This window comes from Prionailurus viverrinus, chromosome B3 (genome assembly GCF_022837055.1).
Source record: "Prionailurus viverrinus isolate Anna chromosome B3, UM_Priviv_1.0, whole genome shotgun sequence".
NCBI lineage: Eukaryota > Metazoa > Chordata > Mammalia > Carnivora > Felidae > Prionailurus > Prionailurus viverrinus.
In genome coordinates this window covers 1,016,384-1,038,406 of record NC_062566.1, presented here as the reverse complement: position 1 = coordinate 1,038,406, position 22,023 = coordinate 1,016,384, and the positions used below count along the sequence as shown (strand labels likewise).

Sequence of the window (22,023 nt, the reverse complement as noted above, 5' to 3'; positions counted from 1 at the left end):
CTCAACCGACTGAGCCACCCAGGCGCCCCCCACCTTTTAAAATGTTATATACAGAGAGAGTGCAAGTGGGGGAGAGGGGCTCTTAAGCAGGTTTCATGCACAGTGTGGAGCCCGATGTGGGGCTCAATCCCTGGGATCATGACCTGAGCCTAATTCAAGAGTCAGATGCTCAACCAACGGAGCCACTCAGGCGCCCCTCACCTCTTCCTTTCTACGAGTACCACATCTCCCCCCTACACCGAGCACTTTTCTTCCTTGCATCCATTTGTCTCAGGGAAAGTTGACCCCCATACCTCAAGAGTCACCCCATTGGCCTGAGGGAAATTCTGTTCCCCTTGAGGGCAGTTGGTTCAGGCAAAGGCATATGACCCAGTCTGACAAATATCCTGAGAAGTCCAGGGAGGACTGGGAAGTTTTCTCCCTCCTAAGAGAAGGCCATAGTATATCAGTTAGAAATGTTTTTATCAGCAGGTAACGGAACCACCCCCCATACACACACGCACGCACGTGCACACACACACACACACACACACACACACTGACAAATAACGGTTTAAGAGTGAAGATATTTAACGAGCTCAGTATAAAAGTCTGGAGGTAGGTGGTTCCTGGCATTGGTGTCTCAAATAATATTAGGATCAATGTCTCTGTGATTCTCTTTTTCTTTCATTAATGGTGTTTAAAAGGCTGCCACTCCAGCCGTTATGTCCATGTTAAGGCCTGGGAAGAAAGGAACTTTGTCAGGGACTGAACCCTGTCCCTTTTCTAATCAACATTTTCCCAGAAATGCCCTGGCTTTCTTTCACTTTCATCTCATTGGGACAGGACTGTCACCTGGCCACTTCTAGCTGCAAGGCAGACTGGGAAGGTGAGTTTTTGGCTCTTCTTGTCTATAGAAGAAACAGGAAATGAAGAGGACGTTGGGTTGGGAAGTGGGACTAGGTTAGCTACACCCAGGAAGCAAGCCTCTGGTGTCTGGAACCACCTGCTGCCATCTTGGTTCTGGCCAGAGCAGAGACATAGAAGGAACCTACCTACAGCCCAGATGAAAAGTGAGCAAAGTAGGTGAAGACACCATTCACGGAGAAAGGAAAAAGTAACCCTCAAGCATGTGAAAAAATGCCCAGCTTCACTCATAAAAGCAATTAGAATCGAAATAACACCATGAAACTACCTTTTTACCTATCAGATTGGCAAAAATCCAAATGTTTGACAACACATTCTGTTCATAAGGTTGTGGGGAAACAGGCATTCTCCTGCGTGAAGGGCAAAATAGCACGATCTCCTGTGGTGGCAAAAGAGTGGATAAAGGCACGCATGAACTAGGGTCTTGACGTCCTCACCAAGATGCCACATCAACTGACCTGGGGCCCAGCCTCCTGTGGGGCTTCCTGGTAAGTGACACAATCAATGTCCTCACTGATTAAGCCCGTTTGAGGAGAGTTTTTGTTACCCAGAACCCACGATATCCCAAATGATGCCCCTGCCTCCCACCTGAAGCCCAGGAGCAAAGGTATTCTGGCCAGAAGCCAGATCATGGAATCTCATTGGGTCACCCAGTGACTAGCCAAACCCAAGCAGGTACGGATCCAAAAGCTGAGCTCATTGCTGACAGAAGAATCCTCCCAGAGAATGGGCTCTGAGCCTATTCCCAAATCAGTGGGTGGGTAAGTGCCTAAGGTAATATCTAACCCGTGTGGTCATGAGAGGGGCTGTATCTTGAGTGGTTGAAAGTCCTGTTGGAATCCAAATTGTAGGGAATGCCCTAAGGAGTTAGACCTTGAGGTGGTGAGAGGGCTGCCTTGGTCTTGCTTGACCCGATGTCCTAGCTTGCTATTTGGTTTCTTGGATTGCCTTTATTTGCATTTCTTATTCACGGGGCAACCTCCTGGTTCCTGAGTATTCCCAAATTGTGTGGCAAGTGAAGAAATTAGGATTCTGTTTGTCTTTTGAAAAATTGCTCGCGAAGAATGGACAAGCCCAGTGGAATCCCTTCATCCTCCCATCCAACATTCCTCACTAATGACCTTCCTAGTCTGAGATGCGGTTAAAGACGGATGGCTCGTGCCCTCGGGCTACACCGCTTCATATGCTGCATTTCAAAATCCATGCCCTCTGTGCTGAACACCAATGACTGGGACAAACTTCCAGGATATTCAGAGTAGATGGTAGCCACTCGTGAAGCCCTATCCATGTGTAGGCCTGCACCAATTCTGCCCAGGTGTCAGGCAGGCGAGAGCCAGGATACCTGGCTTCTGAGGATGGGAGACTTCATGGCCCTGGGGATCCAAAGGACTTGGTTTGTTCCCTTCTAAGGTGGAGTCAAGGCCAGAACAAAGGCATAACCAAGAAAACCTCATTGAGGTCATACTGCCAACGGACATTCTGATGCCCACAGCTAGGGGCAGTAAGAGGTGGGTAAGTGGGCCAGTGTGATCCCTGGTGGGGTTCCTGTGTGATCACGTGGCAGCCCGACAGGAGCAGGGAGGTGGGTGGGAATGCAGGGTCTTCCGCAAGGACAGAACAGAAAGCAGGTGCCAAGAGCGCCACCATGCCTTGGGGGCGTGGTGGCTGTATCTCCAAAGTTGGGTAGATGCTGGCCTCTTCCTTGGCATCCTTCTAGCCCCCAGAAGGGCTCAGTCTGTGGGCGTGGCAATCGTCCAGACTCCCCTCGAGCCGTATTTCCGGCAAGCGTCCCGCCACCAGCGTCAGACGCACTCCGATCACTGCTCTCAGCACACGTATATTTAGTTTGTCCCCTGCTGTTCATTTGTGATTGTTTGCAGGTTGTGTCATGTGTGTATGTTATGTCTACCCTGGATACAGGCCCCTGAGACCAAGGTCTGTCTTCTAGTTTTTGTGAATCACCATCCCCCTCCTCCACAAACCACACCACCACCACCACCAATAAGAGCTAGGACCTACTACGGGGCATTGCATAACACAGACAAAAATGCTTGTGAATAAGTTACCATTACTGACAGTCCGAGGTTCACCCCCACTGTGAACCAACACTGTGGAGGGAAAAGCTGAGGCCCAGAGCCGAGGAACATGTAGAGAGGGGCTCTTTGTTAAGAACAGACCAGGCATCTATTTGCCCCGAGAGGGCTGTCAGAATTACCAAAAAAAAAAAAAAAAAAAAAAAATTGGGAGGCGTGTCCCATAGCCTCATGGGACACGTGCACCTGGGAAGATTCTTCACAGACCTGGCCGATAGCGGGAACGACAATTGCCAGCCATCACATCACCCTGCCATAGCAGATCAGTGCACAAGAAATTAGAATCAGAACATTTAGCTATGGCTTGGCGAAATCTAAGGCAGCTTTTTCCCAGACAATCCAGTAAAAATCTAAGACAGCTTCTTACTATGAGATTCCTTGACATGGCGACCCGTCCAACTTAAAGGATTTATTCGGGTTGTCAGCTTTTCGGAAAGGTATTTCTTGAAACAAAACAACGAAAAACACCGACTTCGAAGGGAGGGCGCAAACTGTAGAGGTCGCGGGAAGACCAAGGCGCGGGGTGGCTCCTGGCCACCAGGGGGCGTGGTCCCCCCGGTCCTCGGCTGCAAAGCCAACCGTGGCGACCGCAGCCCGCCCCGCACTGTCTGTCACGCGGCCCGCAGCCCCCTCCGCGAAGCCCGGGCCCGGGGATCCAGGTGGGCACCAGGCCTCTTCTCCCACTTGGGCATTTCCTGCAGCGGGTATGTCTGGGGTGCAGAAGGCCGGGAGCGGCCAGGCCGGGAGGAGGTCACGTTAAATTACAGGCTGGGCGGGAGTGCTGTGCTGGCGGCTTCGCCCAGGAGCCAGGAAGGCGGTGGTGTCTGGGGCATGACCTCGGGTGGCTGTGGTGCTGGATGGGCCGCTGGGCAGAGTCCCACCGGCGAGGCCACGGAGAGCGTGGGTGTGGCAACCACAACAGAGACGCGGGGGTGGGGGTGGGGGGCATCGTGTGGTGCCACCCGGGCGAAGTCCATGCTTTGCGGCGAGGTCTGCCCTGGTCTGGTCTGGTCTCCCTTCCTCAGCATTCCCTTCTCTGGGAGGAGCTCTTCTCCTGCCCGGTGACCCGCTCCTCCCCCGGGGGACTTCGTCCACGCACCCAACACTGGTGAGCGCCCGCTGTAGCCGCTAGTCTTGCGCCTCCGTGGCTTTACTCATGCTTTTCTCCCCGCCCTTCTCAGCCCGTCCAGGTTTCACCATGCCTCAGTGAGGCCCTGGAGCCTCACCAGCTCCAGGAAGCCCCCTCTGATTACTCCAGAGTGAGGAAAAGGATCTAGTCGGCCCCATATACGGTTATATCCCCAGCGCCTAATACTATGCCTGGCACTAGTGGGGGCTCCGTAAGTATGTATTCGCTTGAAGGAATGAGGCGACCTTGTGTGACATCACAGCTTTTTTTAAAAGATTTTATTTTTTTAAGTTTATTTATTTATTTTGAGAGAGAGAGAGAGAGAGAGAATGCATGTGCACGAGCAGGGGAGGGGCAGAGAGAGAGGAGGACACAGAAACCGAAACAGGCTCCAGGCTCTGAGCCGTCAGCACAGAGCCTGATGAGGGGCTCCAACCCATGAACCACGAGATCATGACCTGAGCCAAAGTCAGACACTTAACCGACTGAGCCGCCCAGGCGCCCCATTTTATTGTTTTTTTTTTACGTTTATTTATTTTGAGAGAGAGAGAAAGAGAGCACAAGCAGGGGAGGGGCAGAGAGAGAGGGAGAGAGAAGATCCCAAGCAGGCTCCACGACGAGAAGACTCAGGGCTCCGTCCCACAAACTGCGAAACTGTGACCTGAGCCAAAATCAAGAGTCCCACATTCCACCAACTGAGCTAGCCAGGCACCCCTGATTTGACACCTATGATTGCCCAAAACTTTCACTTGGCACATCGTCAAGTCCCGCCTGTGACATCTGTCCTACTGAACTGTTGTGTTTATTACCACTGGATGCTTGCTGGTTGGATTAGGCAGGGCTCTCGAGCTGGAAGGGCCAGAAAGGAATTTATTGGCTCATTGAACCACACCATCAGGGGATAGGCAGGAAGGGTTGAGCCTGCTTCAGGGACAACAGGAACCTGGGATTATGTCAGGACGCCCTGCCGCTCATCATGGCTTCTCTCTTTGATGTCTTTATCCCTGCTTCTGCAAACTGGCTTTCTCCACCCAAAAAATGACTGTCAGCTAGCCCAGATTCACATCCTTTGCGCTCGCCAGTCCAAGAAGAATAGGATTTTCCTCCCTGGCTCCAATTTTATTTTATTTTATTTTATTTTATTTTATTTTATTTTATTTTATTTCTTTTGTTAATGTTTGTTCATTTTTGAGACAGAGTGTGAGCGGGGGAGGGGCAGAGAGAGAGGGAGACACAGAATCCGAAGCAGGCTCCGTCCGGGCTCCGCGCTGTCAGCGCGGAGCCTGACCCAGGGCTTGAACTCACGAACCGTGAGATCGTGACCAGAGCCGAAGTCGGGCGCTCAACTCACTGAGCCACCCAGGCACCCCTCCAGCTCCGATTTTAAAATCCTGACAAAAACTTCAATAGGGCTTGGTTTTTCTGGATCTCATGCCTTTTTCTTGCACCAACCACCGTGGCCAGAGGCAGACACGTGGAATAATCGGCAGCTCGTACCTGAATGGCAGAGTTGGACGAGAGAAGGAGCAGTTGAGCCCCAAAATGTGGATGAGAGAAACAGACGTGGCCACTCAGAAGAGCTGGGGCCACCACCCTGATGTGTGTTTATGACAGTGGCCGCACATACGTTTTGTGATTATTCCCTGTTGTTGAGGACAAGGACGGTACATGCCCATGGTGCCCTTGCTGAAGACAAGAACTTGATGAATACAGGCTGATTTATAGGAAAGGAAGGGGTGTGTGTGTGTGTGTGTGTGTGTGTGTGTGTCTGGGTGGTGGAATCTCGGGTGGGTCTCCCCTGCACTTTGCAGGAACCTACAACTGTCCTTCTTGTCCCGGCTGCTGTGGGTGAGGCCGTCTGTTCAGGGTGTGGATCTAGAGAGAATTATGGCTTAAGCTGTCGCTTCTGGATTTCCTCCTGAGAAAATCTTCTGAGCCCAGCAGCGTAATACTGGCTTTTTGTTTCGCAGGGGGAATGGCTCTAAGGCTGGTTTTTCTATTTGTGTTGTTGTTGTTGTTTATTTCGGTAGAGAGCAAGAGGGAAGTTTTGGACGATGGCATCTTCCCCGGACGGTCCCAGGAGTGTGGCTGTTTTGAAAAATCAGGCGTTCCTGCCAGAGGCGCTTCAGGCTTTCAACAGCCCTCTTAGGTAACACTATTCACCTAGTTTCTCTGATGAGGAAACTGAGGCTCAGCAGTACACGCCCAGGTCACGGAGCTATAGGAAGTAGGGAGGACAGAAAGACGCGTCTGGATTAGGAAGCGTGCACCAGCGGCTTTGCCTGCCTCCGATCATTTCATCTACACAGCAGGTGACAGGCTTGCTAAAGTGTAAATGCCTTGCCCAAGGTCATAGAGGCCAGTGAGCCCTGGGATTTGTTGATTCCAAGTCCCTAGTATTTTTTTTTTTTTTTTAGTGTTTATTTATATTTGAGAGAGAGAGGGAGACAGAGTGTGAGCGGGGGAGGGGCAGAGAGAGACAGAGACACGGAATCCGAAACGGGCTCCAGGCTCCGAGCTGTCAGCGCAGAGCCCGACGCGGGGCTCGAACTCACAAGCCGTGAGATCATGACCTGAGCTGAAGCCGGACGCTTCACCGACTGAGCCACCCAGGCGCCCCTCTACTATTTTCGCTTCCTTACACTTGTGGCTTTGGTCTCTGTTGTGCCTCCATTTGCCGAATCTGTAAAGTGGGGGCGATGACAGTACGTACCTCATGGTGTTGGGGGGGGGGGGTAAGAAAAATGACACCCGGCCTGCAGTAAGAGCTCTGTAAGTGGACGCTATTGTCACTGTTTTTGTTATTGCACTGCAAGACCTCCCTCAGGATCACGAGTCGGACCACTCCCTGTGGCGGGAGAACCAGATCCCGTGGGAGCCCCCTCCGGGCCCAGGTGCTCCTGAGGCCCAGCCGCAGGTGCCTGGGAACGTCTGCGACAGGAATAAAGGGAACAAAGGCTCCAGGTGCTCGGCCGAAGCTTTGTCTGGCTCAAGGCCTGTTTCCTGCTCGATCAGGTTGCTCTTGGCTGGCTGGGCTCCGGGAGCTGACCCCTCCCCCCTGCCCCTGCCCCTGCCGCTGCCCCTGCCAGCCGAGGGCTGAGGGCCGGGCCTGGTGATGCAGGACGGGGCCCAGCTGGGCAAAGCACTTCCTTTTTAGAGCCCAGCCTTGGAGTTTGGCTGGCCGAAGCAGGAAGCCTTGAGACACCAGGCCCTCCCTCCAGCTCTGTGGTTTCAGTGAGCCCCCCTCCCATCCTCCTTAGGTGGGGTGGCCCTGGGGGTAGAGCCTGGGGCTTGAATGCCAGCCCAAGAATGGAGCCGCAACCCGAGGCAACCTGTCTTTCTCTCTGCCTCTCGGTTTTCCTGGCAAGGATGTTCAGAAGGTTGTGCCGGTTCATGGAGAAAGCCCTTGCAAGCCCTAACAATTCCCTGGGGCCCCCAACACTGCCTGTAGGAGACGGAGCTTCAGACCCGGTGGAGGGTGATCCTGGTATAACACAAACTGGGGCCTGTCTCCCTCTGCTTCACCCCTACCGCAACCCCGGGCTGCCCACCCCCCTCCCTGCACGGCAGCTCTCGGTCAGAACCTTAAAGAAAGGTCCTTGACCGGGAGTTTATTCCTGCCTCAGGGCTTTTGCACTTGCTGTCCTGTTGCCCCGGAACACAGTGTGCTCCAGGTGTCCATGTGGCTGTCCTTGTCGCTCAGGTTTGAGCCCTTACATGTTACCTCCTTAGAGAGGCCTTCTTTGTCACCCTCTGAACCAGCCCCTGCCTTGTCCCTCACTTTCAACCTCATCCTGTTTTCTAACCCTCAGAGGACTCACCTCCGTCCCTCAGAGTTTCTTTTTTCTTTTTTTAATGTTTATTTATTTGAGAGAGAGAGCGAGAGAGAGCACACGATGAGAGAGGGCCAGAGAGAGAGGGAGACACAGAATCTGAAGCAGGCTCCAGGCTCTGAGCTGTCAGCTCAGAGCCCGACACGAGGCTCGAGCCCATGAACCGTGAGATCATGACCTGAGCCAAAGTGAGACGCTCAACTGACTGAGCCACCCAAGCGCCCTTCTCAAAGTTTCTTGTTCTGATTTATCTCCCTTCTTTTTTTGTTTTTGTATTTTCTTTAACTTATTTTTTAAATTTACATCCAAGTTAGTTAGCATCTAGTGCAACAATGATTTCAGAAGTAGATTCCTTGGTGCCCCTTCCCCATTTAGCCCATCCCCCCTCCCACAACCCCTCCAGTAACCCTCTGTTTGTTCTCTGTATTTAAAAATCTCTTATGTTTTGTCCCCCTCCCTGTTTTTATATAATTTTTGCTTCCCTTCCCTTATGTTCATCTGTTTTGTCTCTTAAAGTCCTCATATGAGTGAAGTCCTATATTTGTCTTTCTCTGACTGACTAATTTCACTTAGCACAATACCCTCCAGTTCCATCCACGTAGTTGCAAATGGACTCCTTTTTTTTTTTTTAATTTTTTTAATGTTTTTTTATTTTTTGGGAGAGAGAGCGTGTGTGCACAAGCAGGGGAAGGGCAGAGAAAGGGAGCAGAGGATCCGAAGCAGGCTCCGTGCTGACAGCAGAGGAGCCCAACGCAGGGCTCGAACTCATGGACCGCGAGATCATGACCTGAGCCCAAGCTGGGTGCTTAACCCTGACTGAGCCACCCGGGCGCCCCTATCTCCCTTTTTCTTGTCCGCCTCTCCGCTGGAATCTACGCCCCCTGAGGGGAGGGCCTCTCTGTCTTTCCTTCCACCGTCTCCAGAGCTGGGCCTAGCACTGGACAGTCGGGTACTCCCTGTAGCTGTCACCAACCGTGAGGCCCGCCTTGGGATGAAGGTCTTGGAGTCTGTTCCCGTCCACACTTCTGTGGAGGCAGCTTTGCGGGTATGAACGCACTTCAGATTCCCAAAGCACTTTCAAATAAATGCACTGCCTCGTTGGTACCTCATCTCACAACTCAAACCCATTGTTCCACTGGGTCATGTTACAGATGTGCGTATATTCAGACTCACTGCATTGGGGTGTGGGGCGGTAGCACTCTAATCTCCGAGATTCTCGTAGGCTCTGGGTTGTTCTAGGACTCTGTTGATGCAGGTGTTACCTTTAGGTCTCAGCCAGGGAAACTCTAAAACGCTTGCTCTCTTCCATGGCTGGGACATCCCACTTTCTCTTCTGCTCTCGGGCCTTGGAATTAGAGCAGGACCTCTAAATAGCACAGAGTACTTAGTACCTAGCATTCTGCCCTCTCAGGTTCACGGATATTCGGCGGCAGGTGAGGCTTGGAGGCGAAGGGACCCAGCCGCCAGGAAAGTGGCGAAGGCGGGTCTAGAACTCCGCTGCAGAACCCTCCGGTCGGACTCCAACCCGAGGGCCCGGCTCACCACGCGCATCTGTATGTGGATTCACTTCCAGCTGCCTGGGGGGGTGGAGCTCTTCATGGTCTAAATTGTTAAAATCGTAATGGCATCTTTAGGTGCCTTTATTAAGCTCATTAAGGGCTTATGAGGTCTTGCCCTGGCTTTCCGCTGGATCCTGCAGCCGGAGAGGGAGGCGAGGCTCCCAGCTGTGCCCATGTGATGGCGTGCATGGAAACTCCTCAAAGGACAGCAGAGATCCATACTGACTGGGAACTTGGCAAAGATAAGCCTGCGTGGGTGTGCAGGGACACCTAGGCACGGTCTGGAAGGATGTGCTTCAGAATGCCAGCAGGGACATGGGGCGCCTGGGTGGCTCAGGCGGTTAAGCATCTGACCCTTGGTTTCGGCTCGGGTCATGATCTCACGGCTTCGTGGGTTCGAGCCCCACATCGGGTTCCTCCGCGCTGAGGGTGCAGAGCCTGCCCGGGAGTCTCTGCCTCCTTCTGTCTCTGCCCCTCCCCCACTCACATTGTCTCTGTCTCTCTCAAAATAAATAAACTTAAAAAAAAAAAAAAAAGAAGAATGCCAATAGTGGCGTCCCTGGGGACGGCCTTCTGAGTGATCTTTCAGTCTCTTCTTTATGCTTTTTGGAACTGTCTGATTTTTTTTTTTTTTATAATGAGCAAGCATTTCCTTTATAATCAGAAAAAGAAATAAATAGAGTCATTTTCATCTTGAAAAGGAATGGAAGACAGCCCCTGAATAGAAATAAAGGAAGGGGAAGAGTGCTTATGAAGTGCGTGATCGGTGTTTTCAGTCGGATCACTCGGGGGGGACGTCCCGCAGGTACAATCGGAGTCAGCCGCTGGGGGGGGGGGGGGGCGTTCAAAATATTAACGTAACAAGGGCTGATTGGACTTCTTCTATGAATGAGGCCCATCATTATCATCCCCTCGGCCCCCTCTCTCTGGGCAGCGCTCCTCTTTCTCAGGATCCCAGTGATTAACGTCACAAGCCCTTCCCGGAGACTGTGCAGCGAGACGCTGGAGGAGAACCGAGAAGTGAGACGTCAGTGAGTCAGAACTCATTCAAAGCCCCGGAGTTTCCCGGCCGTTACCTTCCACGCCTGGACCTATGAGTCAGGGTCATCTCGCCCCCGTTGTGTGTGGTGCCTACATGCTTCCCTGCCCTGCTCTTCCGGGGGCCCCATCCCAGCCTTCACGCGTGCACACACACCCGCCCGGCCGGCCGCGTCCCCTGCCGCGTGTCCTGGCGAGGGTGCGGGTGCAGGCGCGCCCGGCTTATTCACTCACCCCCGGGGGGTGTGCACGGGCCCCTTGGGTGCCGAGCTCAGGCTCTGCACGGCCAGAGACGAACCGAAAAAAGAAAAATAAATATTAGTACTTCCTTTCCCATAAATGTTGCAACAGTCTAGCTGTAGCTTAGAGCGTATATTTTTTTAAGTCCATTTATTTATTTGGGGGGTGGGAGGGGCAGAGCAGGAGAGAGAAAGAATCCTAAGCAGGCTCCATGCTCAGTGTGGAGCCCGAGGGGGGGGGGGGGGCTCCTATCCCACCACCCTGGGATCATGTCCTGGGCAGAAAGCAAGAGTTGGACACTCAACTGACTGAGCCACCCAAGTGCCCCTTATGGCAGGTATTTTGTGAATAATCAGAATTAACCCACATGTCTGGCGTTAGTGGTCTGTATCCAGAGAACAGAATACTATGGAGGTACTAAAAAGAGTGAAGTAGATTATGTAAAGTGACATAGAAAATGGTCATTTTGGGGGTGTCTGGCTGGCTCAGTCAGGAGAGCATGCGACTCTTGATCTCTGGGTTGTGAGTTTGAGCCTCATGTTGGGTGGGGAGATTAGAGATTACTTAAAAATAAAATTAGACATTCTTTTTTTTTTTTTTAATGTTTTTATTTATCTTTGAGAGAGCCCAAGCAGAAGAGGGGCAGAGAGAGGACAGAGGATCCAAAGCGGGCTCCACGCCGACAGCAGCAAGTCTGATGGGCTCGAACTCATGAACGGTGAGATCAGAACCTGAGCCAAAGTCGGATGCTCAACCGACTGAGCCGCCCAGGCACCCCTCACAAGTGTTTTTAAAGAAATACATAGTCATTTCACAAAAATGAAATGTCATATACGGTAGGACAAAATTAAATATTATAAACCAGAAAAATTGTTTATGGTTTTGCATAGATATAAAAATATTATCAAAACATTCATATTATCCCTTCAAATAAAAAAATTAAATTAAACATTCTTTTAAAAATAATTTAAGAAAAAGAAAATGGTCAGTTTTAAGGCACAGCCATGTGTACATGATGTTCTTGTTCGTGTGAATCTGTATTATGACTTTTTAAAAAAAATTTTTTTAATGTTTTTATTTATTTTTGAGACAGAGAGAGAAAGAGCATGAGCGGGGGAGGGGCAGAGAGAGAAGGAGACACGGAATCCAAAGCAGGCTCCAGGCTCCGAACTGTCAGTGCAGAGCCTGACGTGGGGCTCGAACTCACAGACCATGAGATCATGACCTGAGCTGAAGTCAGACGCTTCACCGACTGAGCCACCCAGGCGCCCCGTATTATGACTCATTTTAAAAAGTGGGTATCTTCCCATTGTAAAAAGGTAAAACCTCCAGAAAAATTTAGACAAAGACCTGAAAAGCCCCCATCAGGACCCACATCCATCGGGACAGGCCAGGTTATGCTCTAGTAACAAACACCTCTGAACATCTCAGTGACTTAAAATAACAAAGACTTATTTCTTGCCCACGCTTCATTCCCAGCAAGGCTCTCAAAGGCTCATCTCTTTGTAGTCATCAGAGCCCCACTGTCATTGTATGATGTCACTGTCTCCATGTGAGACTTCAGGGTTCACCACTGCAGGGGAAGAAAGCCTAAGAACCACACACGGGTTCTCCAATGCCTCCCCCAGAAGGGGCACATGTCACCCTTCCTCACATTTCATTGGCCGAAGCAAGTCACATGGCCACCTAACTTCCGGAGGAAGTATGATCCTCGGAAGTCTACGCGGAAGAGAAGAGAGCTGGAGGAGTCCGTGAGCCCTGGTGACGTCCACCGCCCGTGGCACACCGACTGCACCCTTCCAGGCCTTGTTCACACTGATACACGGAGTAGTTTTGCAGTCATTTCAAAATATAACGCAGATTCTGTGGTCAGACAGACCTAGGTTTGAATCCTAAGTAAGTTACCTACCTGCTGTGTTCCCTGAGATAAGATGCTTGATCCACCCAAAACTTAGGTTTCTCATTAGCACCTGCTTCCTGGATGAATGTAGCAATGAAATGCCCTAGTGTGAATCAAACCCTTAATAAGCGGTGGCTTACAAAAGTAGTCATGTCTAACGAAGCACTAAGGAGTGCTGCAGGGTGGTTGTTTAGAAGACTGGAGATATCAATATGCACAAATCAATATGGGGGGAGAAAAAGCACTTATCCCTCCATCAGAGTTTTCTAGGGCGGTATCTGGAGGTTCTCTTGTATCCACAGCCCCAGCTGTGGATATGAGTAGTAGTTATTAACTCTGGGGAATGCAGACTGAAGCGGGGGGGGGGGGGGGCATCTTTACAGCCGGGCAGAGGCTGCCAGTGAGAGAGCCGTGGGTCAGGTGCAAAACAGCCGCCCTGCGTCAACTGATCTGGGCTCTGCTCCTTTCTACTCTGTCTTTCCAAGCTGAGTGTCCTGTTAAAGAGAACGGTTTTCTTTTCTTTCCTTTTTTTAAATTTTTAAAATTTATGTTTATTTATTTTTGAGAGAGAGAGACAGAGACAGAGACAGAGACAGAGCGTGAGCGAGGGAGGTGCAGAGAGAAAAGGAGACACAGAATCCGAAGCAGGTTCCAGGCTCCGAGCTGTCAGCACAGAGCCTGACGTGGGGCTCGAACCCATGAACCGTGAGATCATGACCTGAGCTGAAGTCGGATGCTCCACTGACTGAGCCACCCAGGCCCCCTAAAGAGAACAGTTTTCTAGTGAAAGGAGCAGTCTTCATATATAAATATGTTGTTTTGAGATACAACAATCGTGACATTTCTAGAGGACAATCTGGCAGCATGCCTCAGAAGCCTTAAAAATAGGGGCGCCTGGTGGCTCAGCGGGTTAAGCGTCCGACTTTGGCTCAGATCACAATCTCTTGGTCTGTGAGTCTGAGCCCCGCGTCAGGTTCTATGCTGACAACTCGGAGCCTGGAGCCTGCTTTGGATTCTGTGCCTCCCTCTATCTCTGCTCCTCCCCTGCTCATGCTCTGTCTCTCTTTCGAAAATAAATAAACGTTAAAAAAATAAAAAGATATAGATCTTTCAGGGGCACCTAGCCAGCTCAGTTGGAGGTGCATGGGGCTCATGATGTTGGGGTCTTGAGTTCAAGCCCCACACTGGGGGTAGAGATTACTTTTTTTTTTAAGTTTATTTATTTATTGGGGGGAGGGGCAGAGAGAGAGAGAGAGAGAGAGAGAGGGAGAGAGAATTTCCAGCAGGCTTTGCACTGTCAGCAGAGCCTGACTCAGGGCTCAAATCCACAAACCGTGAGATCATGACCTGAGCCCAAATCAAGAGTCAGACACTTAACCAACTGAGCCACCCAGGCGTCCCAGGGGTGGAGATGACTTAAAGAAAAAAAAAAAATAGACCTTTTGATTCCACTGTCCACTGAGACGAATTTATCTTGAGAAAATAAAACAAGTGAATAAAGGTAGAATTTTGTTGCTCATGACGAAAAATTAAAAACAGCCTACATGTCTAGCTAGAGGGGATTAAACAAATCATAGAATGCTTTGTTTGTCTCACTATGTCTCGACAAAAAATGGTATAAATTGTCCAATGAAATGTTGTATAGAAAAGAGCGATGCGTATCTAAAAATCTGTATATTCTATGATCTTGTTGTTGAAAAAAGCCTGAAAGTATATACTCTATACATTGAAAATATGAACAAACGAATGCCAGAATATGAGTAGTAGTTATTAACTCTAGGGAATGGAGATATGAATTTTTTGTATGCTAATTTTTCTACAAAAGAATATGATTAAGTAACAAAAGCCAAAGGTCATTTAGATGTGCCTTTAGCTACTTTTTATTTTCTATCAATGCTCAAAGTAATCTGCTCAACTCTAGAGGGACCTGGAATCGGTGGCCAGGAGTCAGGAAACCTTTGTTGTATTGTGTGTGACCTTTAGCAAGCTATCAGGAGTGAGAGGGTATTTGTACCCACTTTTTACTAATGGACACAGATACATAGAAAGGACCCACTCTGTGTCCAAGAGCCCACAGCTCATGGTCCCAGAACTGGATTGGGATTTTGAACACAGATTTCCTTCCTTCCTTCCATCCTTCCTTCCTTCCTTCATCCCTCCCCTCCCTCTCTCTCTTTCTTTTTAAGTAGGCTTCATGCCCCACTTGGAGCCAAATACAGGGCTTGAACCCACAAACCGTGAGATTATGACCTGAGCCAAAACTGAGTTGGATGCTTAACCAACTGAGCCATCCAGGCGCCCATAAAGTATTTTTAAGCAATCTCTACACCCATTGTGGGGGCTTGAACTCCTGACCCCGAGATCAAGAGTCGCATGCTCCACGGACTGAGCCAGCCAGGCTCCCCTGAACACAGGTTTTCTGATTCCCGGTCCAGGATCTTCTATACGACATGACAGCCACCACTGCCCGAGCCTCGTCGCTAAATGACAGGGTCAGAATACAGTCCTTCCCACTGAAAATATTCAATGTCCACAGGAAATTGCCTCCCTGCCCCCATCATGCCCGATGCATCACAGGCCCAAGCAGTTGGTGTGTGTGCCCTGTTGGTCGGATGCCAGCCTTCGGCAGGCTGGCGGGACTCCAGGCCGGAGTTTGGAGAACTCTGGTCTGCCCATGGCCATCTCGAGGGGGAGGAAGGGCTTTCTGGCCGGCTGCCTTGCAGAACCAGGCAAGAACTGCCCGCGAAGGCTGGCGGAGGGCCGGGAACTCGTTGTCTTCCCTTTAAACAGACACAGGCTGTCTGTTGAGATGCTGGAAACATCTGACCTTTTGCAGAGCATCTCAAGAGTTGTCAGGGAGGGCCAGAGGGAGGTCCCTCCCTTTCTGTAAATGCTTTAACCCTTTGAACACGGCACTGAACAACAACAGAGAAACAGATCCGTCTTCAAGGAACTAGAAGGATTTGTTGCGCCTGTTTTCCTTTTGGGGGGTCAGTAATGGGCAGATCACCCCTGGAGACGTAGACATGTAGCCCATTTTCTCAGTTCCTGGTCTCGGGGACAAGAGGCCCAGGGAGAGGAGGGGTGTTGAAAGGGGGAACAGGCAGCCCCACAAGCTCAGGGCAAAAGGCCCCCTGGAGGCCCCCACGCCCCACGTGAGAGCAGGAGCAGTTCTGCACTTTTTTTTTTTAACTAAAAACAATTTTTTTAACGTTTATTTATTTTTGAGAGAGAGAGAGAAGGGGGGGGAAGGACAGAGAGAGAGGGCTGAGTCGTCAGCACAGAGCCCGACGTGGGGCTTGAACGCACGAACTGTGCGATCATGGCCTGAGCCAAAGTCGGATGCTTAACCAACTGAGACACCCAGGCACCCCAGTTCTGTCCCCGCTTTGACTGACTGGTTAATGTATTCCTTCACTCATCCTACAGAGGTTTGTAGGGGGCCCGCCATGTGCCAGGCACTGTATGAGGCTCTGGTGACACCAGCATACCCAGATCGGTATGTCCCATGCTCGTTTCATGGGGGAGTAGACTGTGAACAAACAATGCCAAGCACAATTACCAAACGCAGTAGATAAGTGCTGGGAGAAACAGATCAGCAGAGCGGGACGGGGGAGGGGGGCGGGGGGGAGCGGATTTAATCCCATCTGATGGGCAGATTTAATTTAGGGAGGTCTGGGGAGCTTTTCCGGAGGAGAGGATGTGAGCAGGGGTCGAAGCTTTGCCACTTGAAGTTGAGCACAATGAAGAGCCTTCCCACCCCAGACCTGCAGTGCCTAAACCCGCGTTTTAACACGAATTCTCCCACATGATCTGTGCACACACTAAAGCAGTGCTAAGGGTTGAACGAGGAGTTACCAGTCTAGGTCCAGCTGGAGACCAGAAGAGAACCTTCTAGGTAAGAGTCCTGGGGTGGGAAGGGGCTCACAGCGCAATGTGGAAGTCAAGGAGTATTTGTGTGTGTGTGTGTGTGTGTGTGTGTGTGTGTGTGTATTTATTTTTTTAAATGGGAGGGATTTGAGCATATTGAAAAGCTTTTAGGAACAAACCAGTGGAGAGAGTAGGCGTGGGACACAAAGAACAGGGGAGGGGATGCCGGGAGGAGGAGCATTTCCTATAGGGCAGCTTGTCAATCTCAGCTGTCAGCTGGGGTCACCCAGGAGCTTGAGACAAGACTGATGTGGGCCTGCCCCCGAGGAATCATATTTAAATGGTCTGCAGGTGGGGTGCCTGGCTGGCTCAGTGGGTAAAGCATATGACTCTTGATCTTGGGGTCTTGAGTTTAAGCTCTTATGTTGGCCTTAAAGCTTACTTTAGATAGATAGATAGATAGATAGATAGATAATAGAAATATAGATAGATGATAGACAAACACACAGATAGATAGATAGATAGATAGAAGGGTAGATGAAAGAAAGAAAGAAAGAAAGAAAGAAAGAAAGAAAGATTATAAATAGAAAGATAGATAGATAGATAGGCAGATAGATAATAGATAGATGATATGTAGGCAGATAGATAGATAGGCAGACTGCAGGTGTAGCCAGCTTTCCAATGATGGCAAAGTGCAGCCAAGGTAGGGCTCCTCCGCAGTGGTGGGGTAAAGGCCAGGAGAGAAAGTCCTGAAGAAGGTTGGAGGAAGAGGGAGCCTACCCAGCGTCCAGGAGGGCCCTTCAGCTGGTTCTCCCATTCAGGAAGGGCCTCAGCTTTAGACTTTGCATATTACGGTCGAGTGTATCTGTACCTATAGCCATTGGATTTGCGTGGTCGTGTTGAAAAGCACTGACTGTTGTGCCTGAACATTTAAAATAGCTGCAGTTTTCGTAACCTGGTTTTGGCGTGCTCTCTGTCCCAAGACCATCACCCTCTTCGTGAAAGTGGTCTGGGTCTTGCTCTCTGCAAATAGGAAAGAGATAAGGGAGACCCCCTCTGCTGACTTCTGTTTTGCACGTTGGAAGCAGGGGGAGGAGGGAGAGGTGTCGTTGTAGACGGCGGCACAGAGAAGTGAGCAGAGAACCCAGCAGGACAGAGGGCAGCGTGCACTTGCCCCTGGACTGGCAGCGGAGCCTCCCCTGTGAATGAAGCTCCTGGCTACCGCTCAGGAAGAGGTAGCAGGAAGGTAGGGTCCACAGCCGATGCAGGGCTTTGGCCCAGCGGTGAAAATATGGCAGCGAGGGAGCTTGGGGAAGTTGTTGCAATGGTGAATCTAAGTTGGGTAGGGAGGGAATGGAAAAAGGGAAAGGCTAATGGGTCGGGAGAAGGCAGAGATGCTGGTGAGGTCCCAAAAAGGTGAGAGGGAGCGTGTTGAAGCAGAAAGTTGGAAGGAACAGAGATTGTGGCCAGGGAGAGAGATGCCTGGCTTTGGGATCTTGGTGATGGAGCTGTTATTGATGGTAAAAGGGAGGTGGTGTCGGGATGAGGTGGGGGAGGTCCCTGGAGACCTGAGAAACCAGACGTAGGACGTATCTTCCATGTGGACGCCGAAGTCACCCAAGACAGAGACAGGGCTTTAGTTGGAAACAAGGATGGGGAGCCATGTGCCGAGGTGTCCAGCGACTACAAGGGAGCGGCCAACCTTAAGGAGGCGGACAACCTTAAGGCTTTTGCCAGAGGTTGGAAGAGTGTGGTTCAGGAGGAGCACGGGGATGTGGTCGTAACATGTGTGGATGGAGTCCCACGTCCGGGGAGACCTGGGGAAGGTAGGGGAGGAGTGCAGGACGGAACATAGTCGAGAAGTAGGCCACTATGGGGATGTCACTGAGCTGGAGAACAAAATCCATGAGGTTCAAGGTCTTTTGTCGAGGGCAGTTGTTCTCCAAGTGTGCTTCCTCTGCCTCCACCAGTGGCGTCACCTCATTACCTGGGAACTTACTAGATATGCAGATTTTCAGGTCCCACCCCAGGTCTACTGAATCAGCTGGGTGGGGCCCAGCAATCTGTGCTTCAACAAGCTTTCTCCTGATTTTGATAGAGGCTCAAGTTTGAGGCCCACGGGACTCCAGCTTTGGGAAAAGTGGTTCCCTTGGCAGAAAAAAATAAAACTGAATTCCAAACCTAGCATCACATGAAAAAAGCGGACCTCATATGGATTAAAAACCTAAATGTGTCCAGAAAACTCTGAAGTTAACCATGTAAAATGTTGAAGAATATGTTTGTGACCTTGGGGCAGGAATGAACTTCTTGAAATTTCAAAAGCAGAAACTGCAAAGAGAAAAGATGGATCAGTTCGATTAATCCCAATTAAAGATTTCTGCCCGATGATGGATACACTGACAAGGTTAACAGGTGGCAAGTTTGGGAGAATATGTTTGTGACATCTAAAGCTGACCAGAGGGGGCGCCTGGCTGGCTCAGTCAGTAGAGATGCAACTCTTGAACTTGGGGTTGGGTTCGAGCCCCATGTGGGGGTTAGAGATTACTTAAAAATAAAATCTGTAAAGCTGACAAGGGACTAATGTCTAGATTCAGAACATGCCACAAACTTCTGCAAGTCAATAAGAAAAAGATGGGACTCAAATGGGGGAAAACAAAGATGTAAATAGGTGATTTACACAAGGAGAAATATAAAAGGCAATACACATAGGAGATGTTAAGATGTATTAGAAATCCAAGAAACACAGGGCCGCCTGGGTGGCTCAGTCGGTTAAGCGTCTGACTTTGGCTCAGGCTGTGATCTAAAGGTTTGTGAGTTCAACTCCTGTGTTAGGCTTTCCTGCTGTCAGTACAGAGCCTGCTTCAGATCCTCTGTCCCCCTCTCTCTGTCCTCCCTTGCTTGTGCTCTCTATCTCTCTCTCAAAAAACAAATAAATGTTAAAAATAAACAAGCAAGTAAATAAACATTAAAAAAAAAAGAAATACAAGTTAAAACAGTTGTTAGCAATGTTAGTCATAGGAGCCCATACCTCCTAAACTAAGAAACAACCCGAATACTCATCAATAGATGAAACAAATTAGTATTCATACAATAAATACTACTTAATGATATAAAAGAATGAATTACTGATACAACCCTGGACCTCTCGAAAATATTATGCTGAGTAGAAGCAGTCCCACACAAATGAGGACATACTGTATGGTCTCAGGGGTCCTCAGCTGGTGAGCTTGTGGAGAGGGTGGCCTGTGACCCCAGAGCAAGTCATACCCTATGAATGATGTCAAAGAAATTCTTGTAAGGTAGAGAAGCAAGAAGACATTCACCGTAGAGTTATTTTCAGGGTTGGGGAGTTGTAGACAATTCGGGTGTCCATTCCTGGGGACATACACAGATAAAAGGTGGATGGATACTTTGGGGTACCCCGCAGCAGCTAGGAGCAGTCGATTAGATGTACCCACAGCAGCATGGGTGGGTCTGAGAAATAAAAAAACTAAGAAACTGAATGAGGTATATAACAAAATGTCATTTATGTCAATTAAAAATGCAAACCAATCCAAGTGGAAGTGAGCCAAAGACGTGAATAGACATTTCACCAAAGAAGAGATATGGAGAGCAAATTAGTAATGAAAAGACATTCAACATCATCAGCCATCGGGGAAATGTAGATTAAAACCACAACGAGCTGTCACCACGCACCCATTAAAATGGCTGAAAAATAAAACAGTGATAACACCAAATGCTGGCAAGGATGTAGAAAAACTGGAACCTCTATACATTCCTGATGGGAATGTAACATGGTACAGCCACTCTGGAAAATAACGTGGTAATTTTTTATAAAACTAAACGTGCACTTACCACAAGACAGTGGCAGCCTTGGAGCATATATCCCAAAGAAATCAAGTGTTCATACAAAACCTGTACGTGAACGTTCAAATCAGCTTTATTTGTAATAGCCCCAAACTGGAAGCAACCCAACTATCCTTCGGGGGGGGTGGATAGTTGCACCCTGGAATACCCATGCCGTGGACTACTACTCAGCAAGAAAAAGGAAAGAACTATCAATATATAAAACAACCTGAATGTATTGTGAGGGCATTATGGTTGGTAAGAAAAGCCATTCTTAAAAAGGTTTCATTTATAGAACATTCTCGAAATGACAAAACTGTACAGGTGGTGAAGAGATTAGTGGTTGCCAGGGCTCAGGGACCAAGTGGGGGAGGGCATGTGACCGTGAAGGGTGTACTACGAAAGGAGATCCTCTGCGGTGCTGGAACAGTTCCGTATCTTGACTGTGGTGGTGACTACACAAAGGCATTCGTGGGGTCGAATAGTGTAAAAACTATGCACACGTACGCACACACACGCAGATAAGATCGTTATAATAATCGGTGAGAACTGAATGGTAAGGTCTGTCATCTATTTAACAGTATTGTATGGATGTCAGTTTCTTCGGTTTGGGTCTTGTACTACAGCTGTATAACATCACCATCGGGGGAAGTTGGGGGAGGTGTTCACAGGACCCTGTGTACTACTTTTGTCACTTTCTGTGAGTCTATGATTATTTCAAAATACGAAAAGTTTCTTACAAAGCATATGCATGCCATTCTACAATACATTTTGCAAGAATGCATAGGAACAAAGGCATGTATATTAAACACCTTAGTAGCCTGCGGGCTGGGGAGGGGGGGGAGGGGGAGGAGGAGTGCAGCGGATAAAGGGAAATGAACAGCTACATTAATCAAGGGACCATGTGCTGACCAATGGGGACCTTGTGCTGGGAACCGAGGTGATTAACTCAGGGCTTTCTGCACCTGAGGTCCCACAGCCAGGAAAGGGAGTGGGAGCGGGGCAGGCGGATCACTAACATTACAGATAAGGTCTTTTCTCAATGCATTAAAGATTTTTCCCTTTTTTTCATTAGAAGGCTGGAAGAAGGTTGGAGATGAGGAGGCGGGGAAGGGGGATGGGGAGAAGGGGCAGAAAAGGGAGGAGGGAGAGGAAGTTAGAAGGGATGGTAGAGACAGAAAAGGAAGGGAGGGGAGGTGGTGGGGAGCATCCCTTTCCTGAGGGCTCAGGGCTGGTCTGGGGACCAAATGGGTCACCGTTGCCTAAGCCCTCTGGGGCTCTGAGGCCCCATGGGGGAGGCCTAGACTCCAGGAACTCCTCCCCTCCGCGCCCTGGCTCAGCAGGATGCAAAGTGCCCTTGGTGCCGGTGGTGGGATTTTAGCACCTCCTCCTGCCCCCCCCCCCCCCCCAGCTTGTTGGGAAGGCAGCACTCATAAGACTAATGAACACGGTTTAAGGTCTTGCACAAATGAACTGCGCTACCTTCGCTATAAATGCAGCACGTTTTACTACTAAGTGGAGACTATGAGGAGGAAGGAAGAATACAAGACAAAAGGAAATTATTGAGGAAGTATATAGAGGTTTATTGACAAGGATGCTCATAGCACAT

At 49.7% G+C, this 22,023-nt stretch overlaps 1 long non-coding RNA gene across 1 annotated transcript; it reads left to right on the top strand.

Annotated features, from left to right (window-relative positions):
- The first annotated feature begins 3,571 nt into the window (after positions 1 to 3,571).
- Positions 3,572 to 10,663, top strand: LOC125167999 (uncharacterized). Its single transcript, XR_007153018.1, has 4 exons — positions 3,572 to 3,703; positions 4,181 to 4,339; positions 6,159 to 6,277; positions 10,455 to 10,663. It is a non-coding gene; the product is annotated as an uncharacterized LOC125167999 (long non-coding RNA).
- The last annotated feature ends 11,360 nt before the right edge of the window (positions 10,664 to 22,023 follow it).